This window comes from Balaenoptera borealis (genome assembly GCF_965194805.1).
Source record: "Balaenoptera borealis genome assembly, chromosome: 20".
Lineage (NCBI taxonomy): Eukaryota > Metazoa > Chordata > Mammalia > Artiodactyla > Balaenopteridae > Balaenoptera > Balaenoptera borealis.
In genome coordinates, this window is record NC_138879.1 from 24,544,978 (window position 1) to 24,561,655 (window position 16,678).

A 16,678-nucleotide genomic window follows, 5' to 3' on the forward strand; every position below is an offset into this window, starting at 1 on the left:
GTAAATTGGCCCAGAACGTGGGAGGTCTTCTATCAAGGCCAGGCAGTTAGGGTTTAATGTGGTGAGTGATGGGGAGACTTTGAAAGTTTTTGATTGAAACAATAACATGATCAGACTGTGCTTTCAGAAATTGTATTTGACCTCAATCATTTATTAATTCATTCATCTAAAAATTTTTAAATTGCTCTGTGGCACTTAAGTATGAGGTATGCTGTATATAGTGGTGAACCAAACGAAAAATCCCTATTGTCATGGAATTTACATTCTAGGAAAGGAACTTCAACAAATAAAATATAATTACAAATTACTGTAAATGTTATGAAGGAAAGGAGTAAATTACTATGGGGGATAATGGGGAAATTAAATTTAATTGAGGAATCTGGGCAGGCCTTGCTGAGGAGTTAAATTTTTAATAGAGTACCCACCTTGTGCCAGATGATGTTCTAGGTGCTGGGGATATAGTTAAGGAACAAAACAGACAAAAATCCCTGCTCTCATGAAGTGCATATTCAGGCAGTAAACAAGATAAATAAAATATATGTTATGTTAGAATGTGATAAGTCCCAAGGAGAAAAATAAAGCCAGAGAAAGAGATGCTGAGCGTTGAGGTGGAGGTGGGTATTGCAATTTTAGAATGGCCGGGGAATGTCTCACTAAATCACTACAAAAGTAATATTTGAGTAAATATCTGTAGAAGTAGAAGGTGAAGGAGTAAACCAGAATCTCCAGGCAGAGGGAGTAGCAAGGGCAAAAGCCAGGAGGAATGTATGTGCCTGGCATGTTCAAGGCACCAGCAAGGAGGTCAGGGTGGGTGGAGTTAGGTGAACAAGGGAGAAAGTAGTAGAAATAAGCTTGGAGTGGTTCGTAGGAGTCCAGGACCTGTAGAGCAGAGGGTGAGCCCTTAGCTGCATGCCAGAATCACCTGGGGAGCTTTTAAAGCTCCTGAAGCCTGGGCTGCACCTCATACCACCTAAATAGGAATCTTTGCAGGTGGAACTCAGTGGCAGAGGTGATGGAGAGAAGTAGATTATTTGAGAAGTATGTCAAAGAAAATCTGTTTAATTTTAGAGTGAGTGTGGGGGTTTAGGGAGAAGAAAGTGTCAAGGATGACTCCCAGGTTTCGGGCTCAAGTAATTGGATGGGTAGAGGTGCCACTTAACTGAGATGGGAGTGGGAAATAGGAGAGGAGTAGGTGTGGGATTTGGAGGGAAGATCAGAAGTCAGGAGTTCAGTTTTAGACATGTTAAAATTTGAGATGTGAATGAGGCTGAGTATAAATACATTAAGTAGGCAGAAATGTGAGTGGAGCTTGAAGTAAAGCCAGAACTTGAGGTAATAAATTTGTATATAACCTGCTTATTGATGGTCTTAAAAGTATCTAAATGACATCATATAGGATATATTTGATGGGGAAGGAACTGAAGGTCTGGAAAGTTTAGCCTATTCCAGTAATTTGAATAAGAATTGGTGCTAGTGTGAACTAGGATGGGGGCATTGGGACTAGAAAAGAAAGAGTAGGTTGGAGGTTTGGGGACCTGTGGAGCCAGTATGTAGTGGGGATGGACAGTAGACAAGGAATGAAAGATAGCTTTGAGATGTCAAGCCTGGGTAATGGTCGGTCTGTTAACAGATATAAAATAGTCAGGAGGAACTGGTTTGGGAAAAAAGATAGTGTTTGGCTTTGCATATATTGACATTTAAGAGAGGCTGCTTAGCAGGCAGGCAGTTTAATCTATTGCACTGGGTTTTGGAAGAGCAGGTGAGCTTTGAAACATAAATCTAGGTTTTATTTACATAAGATTGGTTCACCATGGGAGTGGAAGAATTTTTGAAAACACAACATCCAAAGTCTGTATCATGACCTGCTGGGCCCTCTGTGATATCATCCCTTTCAGCTTCTTCTGCAGTTTTCCTTTGTGCACCATGTTCAAGCTGCACTGGCTTTCTTTCTGTTCTTCCAGTATGCCCAGCTAGGTCCTCCTTCAGGGCTTTTGTACTTGCTTTCTCGTCTTGAGTGTTCCCTTCCTCTTGGTAGATGGAATAGAAGTTCAGAGAGAAAAATTCGGAAGTTAGCATCTGGGAAGTATAAAAAATTCCAAGAGATCCTTGCTAAGGTATGAGAATGTCAGTGAGCATCTGAAGTGGAATGGCTGTGGGAGCCATTGAAGTTGAAATCCTGTCAACAAAAAGACACAGAGTACCATCTTGGTCTTCATGTACTCCAGTATTTAAATCTGTTGATCGGAGATGCTAACTCAGTGGATTTCCCCTCTGCCTTGTTGGTCTGGTGATGGGGTGTTGGTGGTGGTCGTCGTCATTGACCTTTGGAATATAACTTGACTTGATGATGACTTGACTCATTGCCATCCTGTCACCACTTATGGAGATGTCTGTCCTCTGGATAGGTGAAAACTTCCTTCAATGAAAGTTATTGGTAATTATTTCAGGAACTTCTGGCATGAAGAAACAACATGAAAACAGCAGGGAAGTTGATTACTTGTTGACTTTGATACATTGTTAAGGATTACTCTTCATGAGCTAGTGTGTCACATAAGTGGTAAATAGTTTTATGTTATTTCAAATCTACACTATATTTTTTTCAGAGTGAAAAGATTTGCTTTTTTCTGATTATTAAATCATGGAGAAATAGAAAAAAATAGAAACAACTTTAAAATTTTCATGTCATTAATACTCTTTTAAAGTAACTACATAGAAATATGTTGTATGGATGCATCATATTTTATTTGGTCTGTTCCCTCCTAATGAACTTCCTTTTTCTCCAATTTTTGCTTATAAATTATGCTGTGATGAATCTTTATACACTGATCAGATTGATTCCTTAGGATGGATTCCTAAAGTGGAAGCAGAATTGCTGTGTTGAAGGTTGTGCAATGTTCCATATTTTCCTAATTATTCTTTTAATATCTTTATAGTTGAAAAGATATTTAAACAGCATTAAAGGACATTTTTAAAAATTAATTAATTAATTTTATTTATTTTTGGCTGTGTTGGGTCTTCGTTGCTGCACGCGGGCTTTCTCTAGTTGCAGTGAGAGGGGGCTACTCTTCGTTGCGGTGCGTGGGCTTCTCATTGCGGTGGCTTCTCTTGTTGTGGAGCGTGGGCTCTAGGTGCACGGGCTTCAGTAGTTGTGACTCATGGGCTTAGTTCTCCGAGGCATGTGGGATCTTCCTGGACCAGGGCTCGAACCTGTGTCACCTGAATTGGCAGACGGATTCTTAACCACTGTGCCACTAGGGAAGTCCCAAAAGGACATTTTAATAAAGGAAAAAAATTGATTTTATCCTTTTACCAGCTGTTTTCCTCTTCTCATCTAAGTTGTTTTGTTTTGATTTTTAAATACCTCTTCCAAGTTCTCACTACACCTACCAAAAGAGAATTTGGGGGTAGGGAAAAACACATACAAAGAACAATTACAATTCTGGGCATCTTATATTATCAGATAAGGGATCCTAAGTAACATTTGTTAACTGCCAAGAAAGTGACAATAAATATGATGGGAATTCAGAGTGAACTGAGGTGATTAGGAAATGCTTCAAGGCAAGGTGGAACCTGACCTGGATCCAGAAGAGTAGTATTCAGATACGAGGTAGGAGAATGTACCTGGCCTTCAGAATGGTATGAACAAAGTTGAGGAAGGTGTGTATTAGCTGACAAATAGGCTAGAGTATGCGGCTAGACTAACTGGAAAGGAGGGTTCATGTTGTGGTGCAGTGGAGAGGCTTCTATTGGAGTTAAGTTATATTCCAGAGGACTGATTTTATTTTTGGTACATCTGAAGTTGTACAGTAGGGAACTTTAAGATAAAGCAGATATGTGGCCCAATTTAAGCAAACTGAATAGTCTATTTTTTGCAAGAAATACAGGTTATTTTTTTATATAAGTGAATTATTTAAATAATGAACTTCCCGTAGATCTTAAAAGTTCTTATCACACACACACACGTTTTTTTGGTAACTGTGTAATGATGGATATTAACTAAACATATTGTGGTAATCATTTCACAGTATATATGTATATCAAATCATTACGTCGTACACCTAAAACTAATACAGTGTTATATGTCAGTTATGTATCAAAAAAAAATGAACTTCCCAATACTTAAATATTCATTTTATTATATAGTTTGTCAGCATGTTGCAACTTTTGTGGATCTCAGTTTCGTCTGTAAAATCGAAGGGTTTAGACAGGGTGGTTGCTGAAGTCCTTTCTGGCACTTGAGATTATTACATAAACTTTCAAGAATACCTTGATTTTATGAAATAAATTGGCCTGCAGTTAGGCTGATACCCACTTCCAGCTCCTTAGGCACAATAATGCACCCCCATATCTTTGGGAGCAAAATTCCTCAGTTGGATGATCTCTCATGGCTTACCAGGTCTAGACTGATTCACTTTTGGAAACTCATTTGTTCTCAGCTTTTACTTCTATATGACATTTAGAGACTTTCATTTGAAAGAATTTTGTGGCCTAAGATTGAGCCTCAAGAGGATGCTGTGAGGTTGATCATATCCAGGTGCAATTTTGGATATAAATCTATAGGAAAAATTACATAATACATTCTAAAGTAGAATGTTAAGGATTTCTTTTTTTACTGTCTGTTTTGAATTATTTACACTACTTTTCACCTCCTTTAGTGTGGATAATTGAGAACTGACTAGTACTTTTTAAAACTCAGACTTTCTCTTTAAAGTACATAATCGTGTTAAAGCTAATTTGTGGTATACTTCAAGTATCTCCCTCCTAGCATCACATTCTTTTCACTGAAGCATATTTGACCAGTGTTGCCTTTTAGAGGGAACCAAGGTCATAGGCTGACTGACTAGCTCTTCTGACAAGCCTTCTCAGGATGCCGTTAACTTGATGGGGCCTTTAGGATTTAGGATCCATTCCTCAGTTTTTCAAGTAAACTTGTTTCTTCGGTGCACCAGAGTTGACTGGTCTCAGAGAAAAGTGGCTAGCCAAACTCACATTGGGCTGATAGATAAACCAGAATGCCATTTTATTAAGGTACATGGTGAGGGTTTTATTAAGGTACATTGAGAAGCAGTCTTTTCCATGACCTAGAAAATGTGTCTGCTCAGTCCCTTCCCCTCCTAGTGTCAGAGTATTATTAAAAAACTAGGCGCTGTGGTTGAGAATCTGCCTGCCAATGCAGGGGACACAGGTTTGAGCCCTGGTCTGGGAAGATCCCACATGCTGCGGAGCAGCTAAGCCTGTGTGCCGCAACTACTGAGCCTGCACTCTAGAGCCCGCGAGCCACAACTACTGAAGCCCACGGGCCCTAGACCCCGTGCTCCACAACAAGAGTAGCCACCGCAATGAGAAGCCTGCACACTGCAACGAAGAGTGGCCCCTGCTCGCCACAACTAAAGAAGGCCCGTGTGCAGCAATGAAGACCCAAAGCAGCCAAAAATAAATAAATAAATAAATTTAAAAAAAAACTAATAACAATAGCTGATGTTTCCTGAGCACTTATTATGTGTTAGGCTCTGCTCTAAGCGTTTTACTTGTATTTAACTCATTTAATCTTCACAGTAACCTTATGATGGAGGTATTCTTACCTGTGTTTTACAGGTGAGGAGTCTGAGGTACAGGGAGTTTTTCTGAGTATTAATAACTTGCCTGAAAGCATATATTTTGTTCTGTATTCTGATTTTGGTGGTGGTTCCATGTGAATTCTGTAAAAAATTTTGTACACAAAAAGGTAAATTATACTGTATATAAATATGCTAAATAAATAAATAAATAAATGCATCCAGAGTTCTGTGGATGCTTTTGTATCCTTTTAACGAGATCTGTTTAGAACTTTTTATAATGCCAGAGTCTCATATTAACAAATTTTTCTAAACTTTCTCACCAATTCTTTGACCAACCTGACAAATAAGAAAATGGGTGGATTTAAATTTATCCATCCTCGTCCTGCTTTGGTTATCACTACTTGAAGACAGAGAGGCAAAAAAGGATCTGAAGAGTCTACAGATTATACTGACCCAGTCTTTTTTTCCACCAATAAATTGTGAATGATTTTTCACCATAGATATCTATAGCATTTTTTTAAATAATTGTAAAAAATTTCTTTTTGAATGTTTTCATCTCCTTCAAGTATGGTAGGGATGAAATTAAGGTTATAATTTCATTCTAGAGTAAAAATGAGGATAACAGTATCTTAATGCCAAGAATAACAAAAATATTCTGAATTAGCTAAATTAACAACAGTTGGGAAAGTCAAAGTTTATAGACATGAGATATTTTTAGGAGTGATTGGGTTAATTATAAATTATGTGGCAGTCTTAAAGACACTGAACATGTAATTTCAATTTTTGATAATTTGTTATGCAGCAATGGAAAACTAAGACACCTCCCTTCCTCCACTGGACTGTGCCTTGACTGTTTTGCCTTGTATGGAGTGCGTGCTGATTAAAAACTCATACGGTGGGGGAAAGAAGTAAACTACTGCTTACTTTTGGAAGTAATTTGTATTACATGATCTGACTGGATGAACTTTTCTGGCAAGTATGGGCAGTAACCAATCAAAATGCACTTTGGTTATCAGACTGTCTACCAGCCAGTTATGACCCGTTATTTTATGTCACAATAGTTTGCCACTTAACATAGCAGCCCTACTAATAGTTGCTTTAGTTTGTTCGTGACAGTATGTGCAAGCTCAGTGTTAAATTGAGTGTCTTTGGATTTGATTTTTGGTTCAGTTTCAGGTAATCATTTTTCTGTCTTAATCCATTGCCACTTAATACCAATCTCAAGTCCAAGAATCAGATTCTTGTGTGTCTTGGAAACTGTAGATTGTATTGAAGAGCGTAATTGATTCATCTCGGTCTGAGGCCTGCCTCTTTGATTATGTGATTGTAATATTTGTTTTTTTCTGTGGTTTATACTTTTTATTTGAAAACTGTTAACCTAAAATTTTTATCTTCTAATCTGTGGAGTTCATTCTGGTAGATGGGACGTTGAACTCCATTAGGTAGAATTTGCTAGCACCTAGAGGACTTTAATTTTTTTTCAGCTGCAACCAATCTTAAAAGGCCTACAGGTAAGGGTGTTTTTTTGGTTGTTGTTAGTGGTGGAATTTGGGGACCTCCCACGTGATTTTCTGATAACGTCATGGGCAGGACCCTTGCCAGGTAACCCTTATATTTGACTTCATTTCCCATTTACTTCAACTGCCCCTCCCTTTCCTAGTTGATGCCTTGTTGGATTATCTGCTCTGAACCCAGTGTCTGGAGTTGGGCCCCATTGATAATTTGTGGTGTAGTCAGAGCAAGGGCTGAGAAGACGTCCCTCATTTTGAAAGATGCTTCTGGTCCTTCGCATAGGACTTGCTGTGTTTGGTGAGTTTTACGTGTAAGTGTATGTAAGGTCGGCTTTGATTTGAGTGCTTCGTGTTGATCCTTAAAACTGTGAAGCTTTTTTTTTTAGTGATCCCCTGATAATAGAAGAAACTGGGGGCAGTTTTCTTAAGAGATTTAGTGTTGGGTGTGGTTGGTTTACTTGGGTGAGGAAAGGAAAGATTATGTGTCGGGAATAATCTCATAGTTGGTGTTCCTAAATTGTGTTTTCCCACTTTTCTTATAAAATTAGAGGGAGCTTCTGCTGAAAACATACTGCATTAGATGTACGTCATTTCCCTGGCTCTAAAATTTTTTTTTTAATTTCTTTTTCCACATTTCAGTGTAAGACCAAAGTTGTTGCTCCCTCCCCCCATGGGATGGCATACTACAACTGAAGATGTAAGAAATACTTAAAATAACAAATTATAGAAAAGTAAAATGAGAACTTTTATATATGTTTACTTTGTTTTTAGAAACTCATGTGCTCCTCCTGGAGTTGCCTGATGTTTATATGGTCCTTTGCAAATACTTCCTACTAAACTAAGATGATATTTTCAAAGTGGATAACACTCATTAATTTAATTAACAGTTACTTATTGAGTATCTACTCCATGCTAGACATTATACCAGTTGTTTAATTAAAAAATACTTTAAAAATACACCAGGAGTTACTTCTGTGTGCTCTGTTAACACTTATCAACTCTGAGATCATGTACTATTCCATTTAACTTGGGAATAAACAGCTGAATTAATAGGGATCATCTGGCAGTGAAGAAGATAAGGAACTAAATTGATTTTTCAGTGTACCGATGTCCATCTCTAGGTGAAAGTGGCCAGATTATGAGTGGAGGAATTTAGCCATACATGCTATTAAATCCACATCCTGATCTAAGATAGAACTTGATCTCCTTGGAATTAATAGAATCTGCAGTACAAGTTGCTCACTCTCACCTACTCTTTGTGCTTCCTTGTACTCAAAGGTGTGGGAGAATTGAGCAGTCAGTCATGTGGATGGGGAGTATATATTGGTACAACATTTTGTTGAGCAATTTGGCATTATCTATCAAAATAAACAGCGCTTAGACTTGGGCTTGCTGCATTTATGTTCAGATACACCTATTTGCTACGTTGTTTGCAGTAGCAAAAACCCAGAAACCACACATCAGGGTACAGTGGAATTCCTTGCCGCCTTTAGAAAGATCAAGGTATGTGTGTGCCTCCAAGGAGTATGAGTGTGTGTGTGTGTCTGTGTCTGTGTGTGTCTGTTTGCTGGTACATGCCTTTTTTTGGTTTTGTGTGTTTTTTTGCTTGTTTCTGAGGCTACAAAAGAAAACAGTGGTTGTCTTTAGGCTTAGGAAAGAGGGATTTGGGTGTCTGGAAGGTAACTTTTACTTTTCAATTATAGCTTCCTATAACTTTTGAATTATTTATACTGAGTACATATTGCTTTTATTTTTTAAAAAGCATATATGTAGAGAGGCAGATGTAATTTTAACAGTTTTTCCAAAGGGTCATAGAACTTTAGTTCTAGAAGGGAGCTTAGAGAGCCTTGGACAGTTGCCCTCAATTTAAATTTAAGAAAACTTAGATTTAGGAAAGTATCTACAAAGCCTACACTAGAATTCAGGTCCCAAAGACAGCAAGAGCTTATGAATATATTGACTTGTTCTGTTCTGTTCTAACAGTTTATTTAACTGATGTCCATTTCTCATTGTGAAGAATTGATTTTGAAGACCCAATAAAATATTGACCTTTGTGAGACAGAGCTTCATGTAACTACCTCAGGCAATAAAGGTAAAGTGGTAGTGTTACTCTTACCTACATTTTGTAACTTTTCCTTAAAAGTGAATTTACTTATGAGTTCTATAAGTTTTTAATATTTGAAATGAATTTGTGTCTAGAGTCCAAAGCTTCCCTTTTTGATTTGAATACTAGCTGACTATCTAGATTTTTAAAACTGATTTTACTGAGTTTTCCATCTAGTTTCCAGGGATGAATAGATGGAGAAATAATTTTTGTGTCTTCTAAATGGCTTCCTATTTAAAGACCAAGTATACTGAAAAGGACGGTAGGGAAATTGTTTAAAGGAGGAAAATTTATATATTGAGGAGGAACTCTCAGTTCTTGAAAATATGAGTTCTTTTAACTATAAGTTGAATCTTTTCCTGGCTCTTCAAGGCCAGAAACATTTTCTCTTAATTCAAACCAAGCAAAGAAATTGGTAGTAGTGAGGCTGGTGATTTAACATGGGACTGGACATCCAAACTGTATTCAATGAATATTTTTTATGGTTGATTGACTTTAGGGCTCAAGCAATGGAAACACATTTATTAATGCTCAGAGTAGTTGTTGGACTTAGGATAAAAATCTATTTTTTGCTGTGACTCTACTAGTAATATAGGTGGGAAAAACTTAGTCTTCCAAAATTTAAATAATCCATAAGCCTCTCCCAAAATGGGACCTCTATTTGATAATAATTTGATTCAGCTAATAAGATGACTCGTTGCTTTGAAGGAAAGGGTTTTCAGGAAATAGAGTAAAAGAGCCTTTTTACATCTTGAGGATCAGAGTCAAATCTGTGCAGCTTTAATCAGTTAAGGTTTGGTTGAATTGAAAGGAAGAAGAGGTTACAGAGGACCAAGAACAAATAGAGTTGCAAATTTATCTTTGTAACCTCACATCCTTGGGGAGGAATCCAGTTTCTATAGCCACTTTAATTCTGTTGCGAATGTAGACTGAGCAGTAGAATTGGGTATCCTGACAGTTGACTTAATTTGAACAGTCGCATTAGGTAAGACTGGAAAACAATCTGTAAAACATTTTACTGGATGTTCATTAAATCCTTTTATATCCCTAGAATATTTTGCTAATTCCTTTATTCACCAGATGTTTATGAAGCACCTTCTATGTGCCAGGCACAATACAGGATTATCTGGGTACAAGTCCCTTGCCCTCAAAGAGTATTCAGGCTAATAGCAGAGAACTCCCTTCACTTTACTCAGATCACTTCAGTCTTTTACTCCTGAAGAATTAAGTAGCATTAGCAAGTTTTCTTGGTTTTTTACTGTCACCCAAAAGGCATTCGTTACAATTTTTGTTATTATTTATATCTCCATCTCCAAAAATGCTTTTACGTCTAGCTTTTATTTTTCTACTTGTAAGCCAGTTTCCCATCTCAGAAAACAGATCTCAGCTCCCAGTCCCATTATGATCAGTTGTTTTCCTTAATTGATAGAAAATAAACTATGTACTACAGAATAAGGCTTAGTGGTCAGAAAAACTAGTGATTTCTTTAAGGCAAGACAGAGTCTACAGGCTTGATATTATAATTTTTAAAAAGAGAAGCTAAGTGGATACAATAAGAAAAGTTTCAAAGATCAAGGATGGCTTCGTTAAAAATTTTTACACCCAAAAGAAGAAAGAAAGTTTAATCAAGTTTCTGTTGGACCCAAACAAGAAAAAGACCAGGGGCTGCTTCTGACTTTGAACTGGGCGTTATCTCAGCAGAGCCCCCACTGTCTAGGTTCTGGTTTTCAGACTTGCAGGACCAGAATGTCAGTATTATAAGTGCACTCAGAAGATGATCAGGCTCTATAAACTGTAGACAGTGTAGAGGATTAATTCACACAAAACAAATCCATGGAAGAGTAGGGATGGGGCTGCTACTTTTGGCTGTGGTCACAGAAGGCCTTTTTTATTTCTAATTTTAAAAAATATATATTTATTTATTTTGGCTGTGCTGGGTCTCAGTTGCGGCACGAGGGATCTTCGCTGCGGCATGAGGACTTCTTAGTTGCGGCATGCATGAGGGATCTAGTTCCCTGACCAGGGATCGAACATGGGCCCTCTGCATTGGGAGCACGGAGTCTTATCCACTAGACCACCAGGGAAGTTCCCAGAAGGCCTTTTTTAAAAGAGATGACTGTTGAGCTAAACATAAATAACAAGAAGCAAGTAATGTGAATAACTAGGAGAAGGGTCTTCCAGGCTGAGGGAAGATAGCACTAAGGCCCTGAGATGGAAACACGCTTGGCTTATTTATAGAAAGAAGGCCAGTCAGTGTGTTTGGAGTGAGGGATAGGTGATAAATTTGGCATAATGGGCCAGTTTTTATAGGACCCTATAGGGTCAGGTAAAGAGACTGAATTTTATTCTAAGTGTGGTTAAATGGAAGAGGGACATGATCTGATTTACCTTTTTAAAGTTCATTGTGGCTACTGTGTGGCAGATAGATTGTGCTACAGAGGAAGCTGGAAGATCAGTTAGACACCAGTTAACACTGGTTCAGATGAGAGAAAACTGCACAGAAATGGGTAAAATTTGGGATGGATAAATGTGGACTGTATTAGGAAGCCGGACAGCTGACAGGACTTGCTGACAGTTGGGATATGAGAACATAGGGGTTTTGGCTTGAGCAACTGGATAGAAGATGGTGCCATTTAGTATTTTAGTCATGTTCGACTTTTCAAATGAATATAATTAAGGAATGATAGAAATTGTGCTTTTTAATTCTGTAAGCTTGTGGAAAAGGAGAGAGAGATCTCCTGGGGAAAAGACACTGGTTTTTTGTAAACTCAGACTAGAAAATACTCTGGCATGTTAGAAAAGTAGACATTTTATTTTTAAAAATTAATGACGATTAGGTGCTGAAATATGGAAAGTCCTTAAAAAAGTATGAGGACATATGATTTGTTCCCAGAGTCTAGTCTTGAAAGTAGGCATGAGCCTATCAACAGTTTGCCCAGGTGTCATTAATAATTGTGCTCAGAATTTGTTAGAACAAAAGAGCATAGTTTTCAACAGAGTTGCCACTTGAAAACGAAATCGGAATTGAAAGCTAGGGTATATAGATGTATCTTCTATCGGGTATTTTTCCAGTTCCTCCGTGTTGAATAATAACCTCATCTAAGAATCACCTAGTCACAGGAATTAAAGTATTGGATTAGAAGTTGAAAGACTTCAGTCTTAACTGAGCCCCCTTAATAACCATGTAACCATGGTAGATTGTAACCTCTGAGCTTCTGTTTCCTTATTTGTAAAATACTTGCCCTGCACGCCTCACAGAGCTGTTAATAAATCCCAAATAAGATCATGAATGTCACAGTACTTTGAAGATGAAGTGTTGAATACTGCTTGTGAGGGAATGGTTATATAGCTTAAAGCATTTACCACAAAAGGACCTTAGAAGTCCTTTTAAAGAAGATAAGGGAAGTGCTCGCTTTGGCAGCACGTGTGCTAAAATTTGAATGATACAGAGAAAATTAGCATGGCCAATAAATAAAAGAAGAAAAAGACAAGGAAGATGGGGGTGGGAGTGCTCCGGTTGTATCTCTACTGTGAATCTTGAGGTTATGGTTTCCGTTAGGCTGTAGTACTCAACTGTACAGATCTAGTCTCAGTGGCCTTATAATTCTTAACCAAAGTGACTTGTGAAACAGAGGACCCTAGATAAATTTCAATGCTATGAGGATGATAAAATGTAAGTTTGGTTTTGCTCTCTTATTTGGTAGTTAGAACTTTATTCCTAGCCATAATGAAAATGAAAGGCAGCAAAATATGGTTAGTATTTTTTACTTTTAAGTTCTTTTCCCTTTATTTGCTCTTGGGCTATGGAGAGGCATTTTGTTTGATTTACTTGGAGTATCTTTTCCTTAAGAAGGGAAAAGTATAAACATGCCAGAGGCTTGCTAGCAGTTGAAAGCAACTGTTGGTCAGCCAGAGAAAAGAAGGCAAAAAACAGGTTGGGGAATGGAAAAAGTGAAGCAAGAGGGAGGAAAAACATTTGAAAGAGGAGAAAAAGCATTTAAATCATTTCCAAAAGTCTCAAGTTTTCTTTTTAAAAATCTGTCTTTGAGTTTAGGTACTATACTTGGAGGTGATTGAAGGAGGGGTTGGTTCTTAGAGGAGAGTGAGTAAAATTAGGGAAAGTGGGAGGACAGGTGTTTAGGTTAGAGGTAGATGATGGGGAGGAAGGAGAAGGTGCTCTGTGGAAACATGGTTCCTTGTGAGGATTGACAGTCTCTGAGGATATACTGGGTTAGGATGAGTGTTATTCTTATTTAAAATGTACTTTCTTACTGAAGTATATAATGTCAGTCTCTTTACTCCCTCTGCTTAAGTAACCCCAGTGCTGTGTTCCCATCAGCTGGGGAAAATATTTCACCAAGAGCTATATTTTTTATTATTGAGAAGATCTGGACTGAATTCATTGGCTTTTTTGGTTTGATTTAGACTACTCTGATGTCAACTTTTTAAAGCTTTTCTAATCTACTTTTCCCTCTAAATTCATTGTTTTTGGGGACTTACCTGGTGGTCCAGTGGTTGAGAGTCCGCTTTCCAGTGCAGGGGACGGGGGGTTCGATCCCTGGTTGGGGAACTAAGATCCCACGTGCCCAGGGGCAACTAAGCCGTGCGTACGCTCTGGAGCCTGTGCTCCGCAACTAGAGAGAAGCCCATGTGCCACAACGAAAGATCCCGCGCCACAACGAAGATCCCGCATGCTGCAACTAAGACCCGACGCAGCCAAATAATAAATAAATATTTTTAAAAAAAGAAAAAGAAAGCCAAACAAAAAGTAGAGAGATTGTGAGACCTTCAGCTGAAGTCCTCTTTATTCACTTTCTCAGTTCTTTTTCCCCACCTCACTCCCCAGAGACAATCTATGACCATAAATTTAGTGTGCATCCTGTGCAGAGTGTGTGTGTGAATGTATAAATAAATTCTATTGCAGTCATTTTTTTCATTTATTCTTGTTTTTCAAGATCTATCCATCTGGATACATGTAGATCTAGGTCCCTCATTTCAGCTGTTTCATTTTTTTATTTCTCTGTATGAATATTTCACAGTTTTCCCAAACCCCTTTGATGGATATTTAAATTGTTTCCATTTTTTTTGCCATTACAGACAGAACTTCAGTGAACAACCACCTCATATGATTTTTTCCTCCTCCTTCTTCCTTGTTATTGCTTGGGTGGTTTGATTTTTGTCCTAAATATCTTATTTGAATTCTCCCATTTGGTTTACCACTTTGATATTTACAATCATCATTTGAAGGAGAGGAAGGGATGAGGGAAACCTTCTCTAACTTGAAATGCCAGTTTTCTTTTACTGAGGCCAGAGACTCTGAAATGTTCTTTTCCTGTGGATTCTTTATGGACTCTGATAAATTTGTCAGCCTTTGCATTTAACATTTTATATTTTTATTGTCTCATATCCAATAGCTGATTTTCATAAACCTCAGTAACTACTCACGTTTTCCCTTTCTCCGTTATATGTTTTCTTTCATTACTTTTTAACTCCTAGAATACTTCCCACTCATTAAATGTAGGACTAGTATTTAGTTGGTTGATCGCCAACCTAGTTCATTCAATTCTTGTCTTACAAATTCATCATGATCCAAATGTAGCTGATATTTATGAAAGAGTTTCTTGGAGCATTCTTAGCCAAATTAGACATTTTAAAAATGTAAGCCTTTACCTTAGATTAGAATTATTACAGATAAATTTTGTTCAGGGACCATATGTTTCAATGACCAATGATTTTCTTTTCTTTTTTTTTTTTGGCTGTGTTGGGTCTTCGTTGCTGAACGCGGGCTTTCTCTAGTTGTGACGAGCAGGGGCTACTCTTCGTTGCGGTGCGCGGGCTTCTCATTGTGGTGGCTTCTCTTGTTGTGGAGCACGGGCACTAGGCGCGTGGGCTTCAGTAGTTGTGGCTCATGTGCTCTAGAGCGCAGGCTCAGTAGTTTGCGCACGGGCTTAGTTGCTCTGCCGCATGTGGCATCTTCCCGGACCAGGGCTCGAACCTGTGTCCCCTGCTTTGACAGGTGGATTCTTAACCACTGTACCACCAGGGAAGTCCCGGTTTTCATTTATATTTTTTTTCTGGAGTCTTTAATCCACTCTACTTTAGTCATTATTGTGAGGTTGGGTGTATTTTTAAAATTTATTTATTTTATTTATTTACTTATTTATTGGCTGCGTTGGGTCTTCGTTGCTGTGTGCGGACTTTCTCTAGTTGCGGCGAGCGGGGGCTACTCTTCGTTGCGGTGCACGGGCTTCTCATCGCGGTGGCTTTTCTTGTTGCGGAGGACGGGCTTCAGTAGTTGTGGCACGCAGGCTCAGTAGTTGTGGCTCACGGGCTCTAGAGCGCGGGCTCAGTAATTGTGGCACACGGGCTTAGTTGCTCCACAGCATGTGGGGTCTTCCCGGACCAGGTATCGAACCCGTGTTCCCTGCACAGGCAGGCAGATTCTTAACCACTGAGCCACCAGGGAAGTCCCAGGGTGTATTTTTAATTTTTATGTTCAAGGGTTTTTTTTTTTTTTTTCCCACTTTAAAGGTGGATCCTGTTCAGAGCTTTGAGCACTTGGAATGTTAAAGTGTTACAAGTGAAAACCGTTGCTCTTCTCTAATAATACACCTCGCCAGCTGAAGTGTTTGAGTAGGACTTCCTTTCTTGAATATATAAACTATCTTTAAGAATTAATGTGCTAAGTATTTTTAAAAGTAATTGATAAGACCTTAAAATGGAAGTCTTAGTAATAAATATAACTGTAGAATATCAGGTGCCTGTGTATTTTCTTTCAGATTTGTTTATGTCCTAGGATATGGTTCACGTCACAAGTTATTGTGGTTGGAAAGTAACCTTCGGATCTAGGCTTATTCTGCCTTTATTTTAGGTGAAGTATTCCACCAAAAGTATAAGCTCTATCTGTATACTCAGAAGTATCTGTAATCACTCAGTAGGCAGTGAATTGTTCAGTGAATTTTCTTCCTTATGTTGTAATCACTAAGTTTGAATGGAGTTCTTTACCTGTTCTTTATCCTGTCAATCCCATGTTTTATGCTGCAGAGAAATGTTCCTATTTTAAATCTTTCTTTAGAATGAAAGTATGTTCTTATGTGGAATACTAACACCATGGAGTTTTGTTTTCCCTTCCACTCTGGAAACTCTGCTGTAAAAAGTTTTAGTTCCTAAGTCAAAAATAATTTTTTCTTTTAACTGTAGTCACCGTCTTGGGATATTTCATCTGGATACATAACAGAAGACTTTACTGTTTCTGTGGGCATCAAAATATAATATAAAGAACCTTCTTCTTGAAATTATATTTTGTTTGCATAATTCTTTATTTAGCACACCTTTCTTCCTGACTTTAAAGAAAATATGCTCGTTAAAAAAAAAACTTTAAAATAATGAAAAGTATAACTAAAGGAAGCAATCACTCAGTCTTCGTTGCTACATCTTGTTGAGTAATTCCCTTAGTGGTTATGGCGGCGCACACCCACACCAGCAGTACAGGAGAGCTCTTGTCT

General features: G+C 38.1%; 1 protein-coding gene across 5 annotated transcripts in view; it reads left to right on the top strand.

The window, feature by feature from the left end:
- Positions 1–16,678, top strand: part of SPOP (speckle type BTB/POZ protein) — a 67,103-nt gene that overhangs the window by 13,308 nt on the left and 37,117 nt on the right. For 2 of the 5 annotated variants that reach the window (XM_082373180.1, XM_082373178.1), the window contains exons 2-3: positions 7,219–7,367; positions 9,053–9,161. The exons of 2 other annotated variants lie outside the window; for them this stretch is intronic. The gene's annotated coding sequence lies outside the window, so the exon portion shown is untranslated. The remainder of the gene's footprint in view (positions 1–7,218; positions 7,368–9,052; positions 9,162–16,678) is intronic. One more of the 5 variants, XM_082373179.1, reaches the window with a different exon arrangement.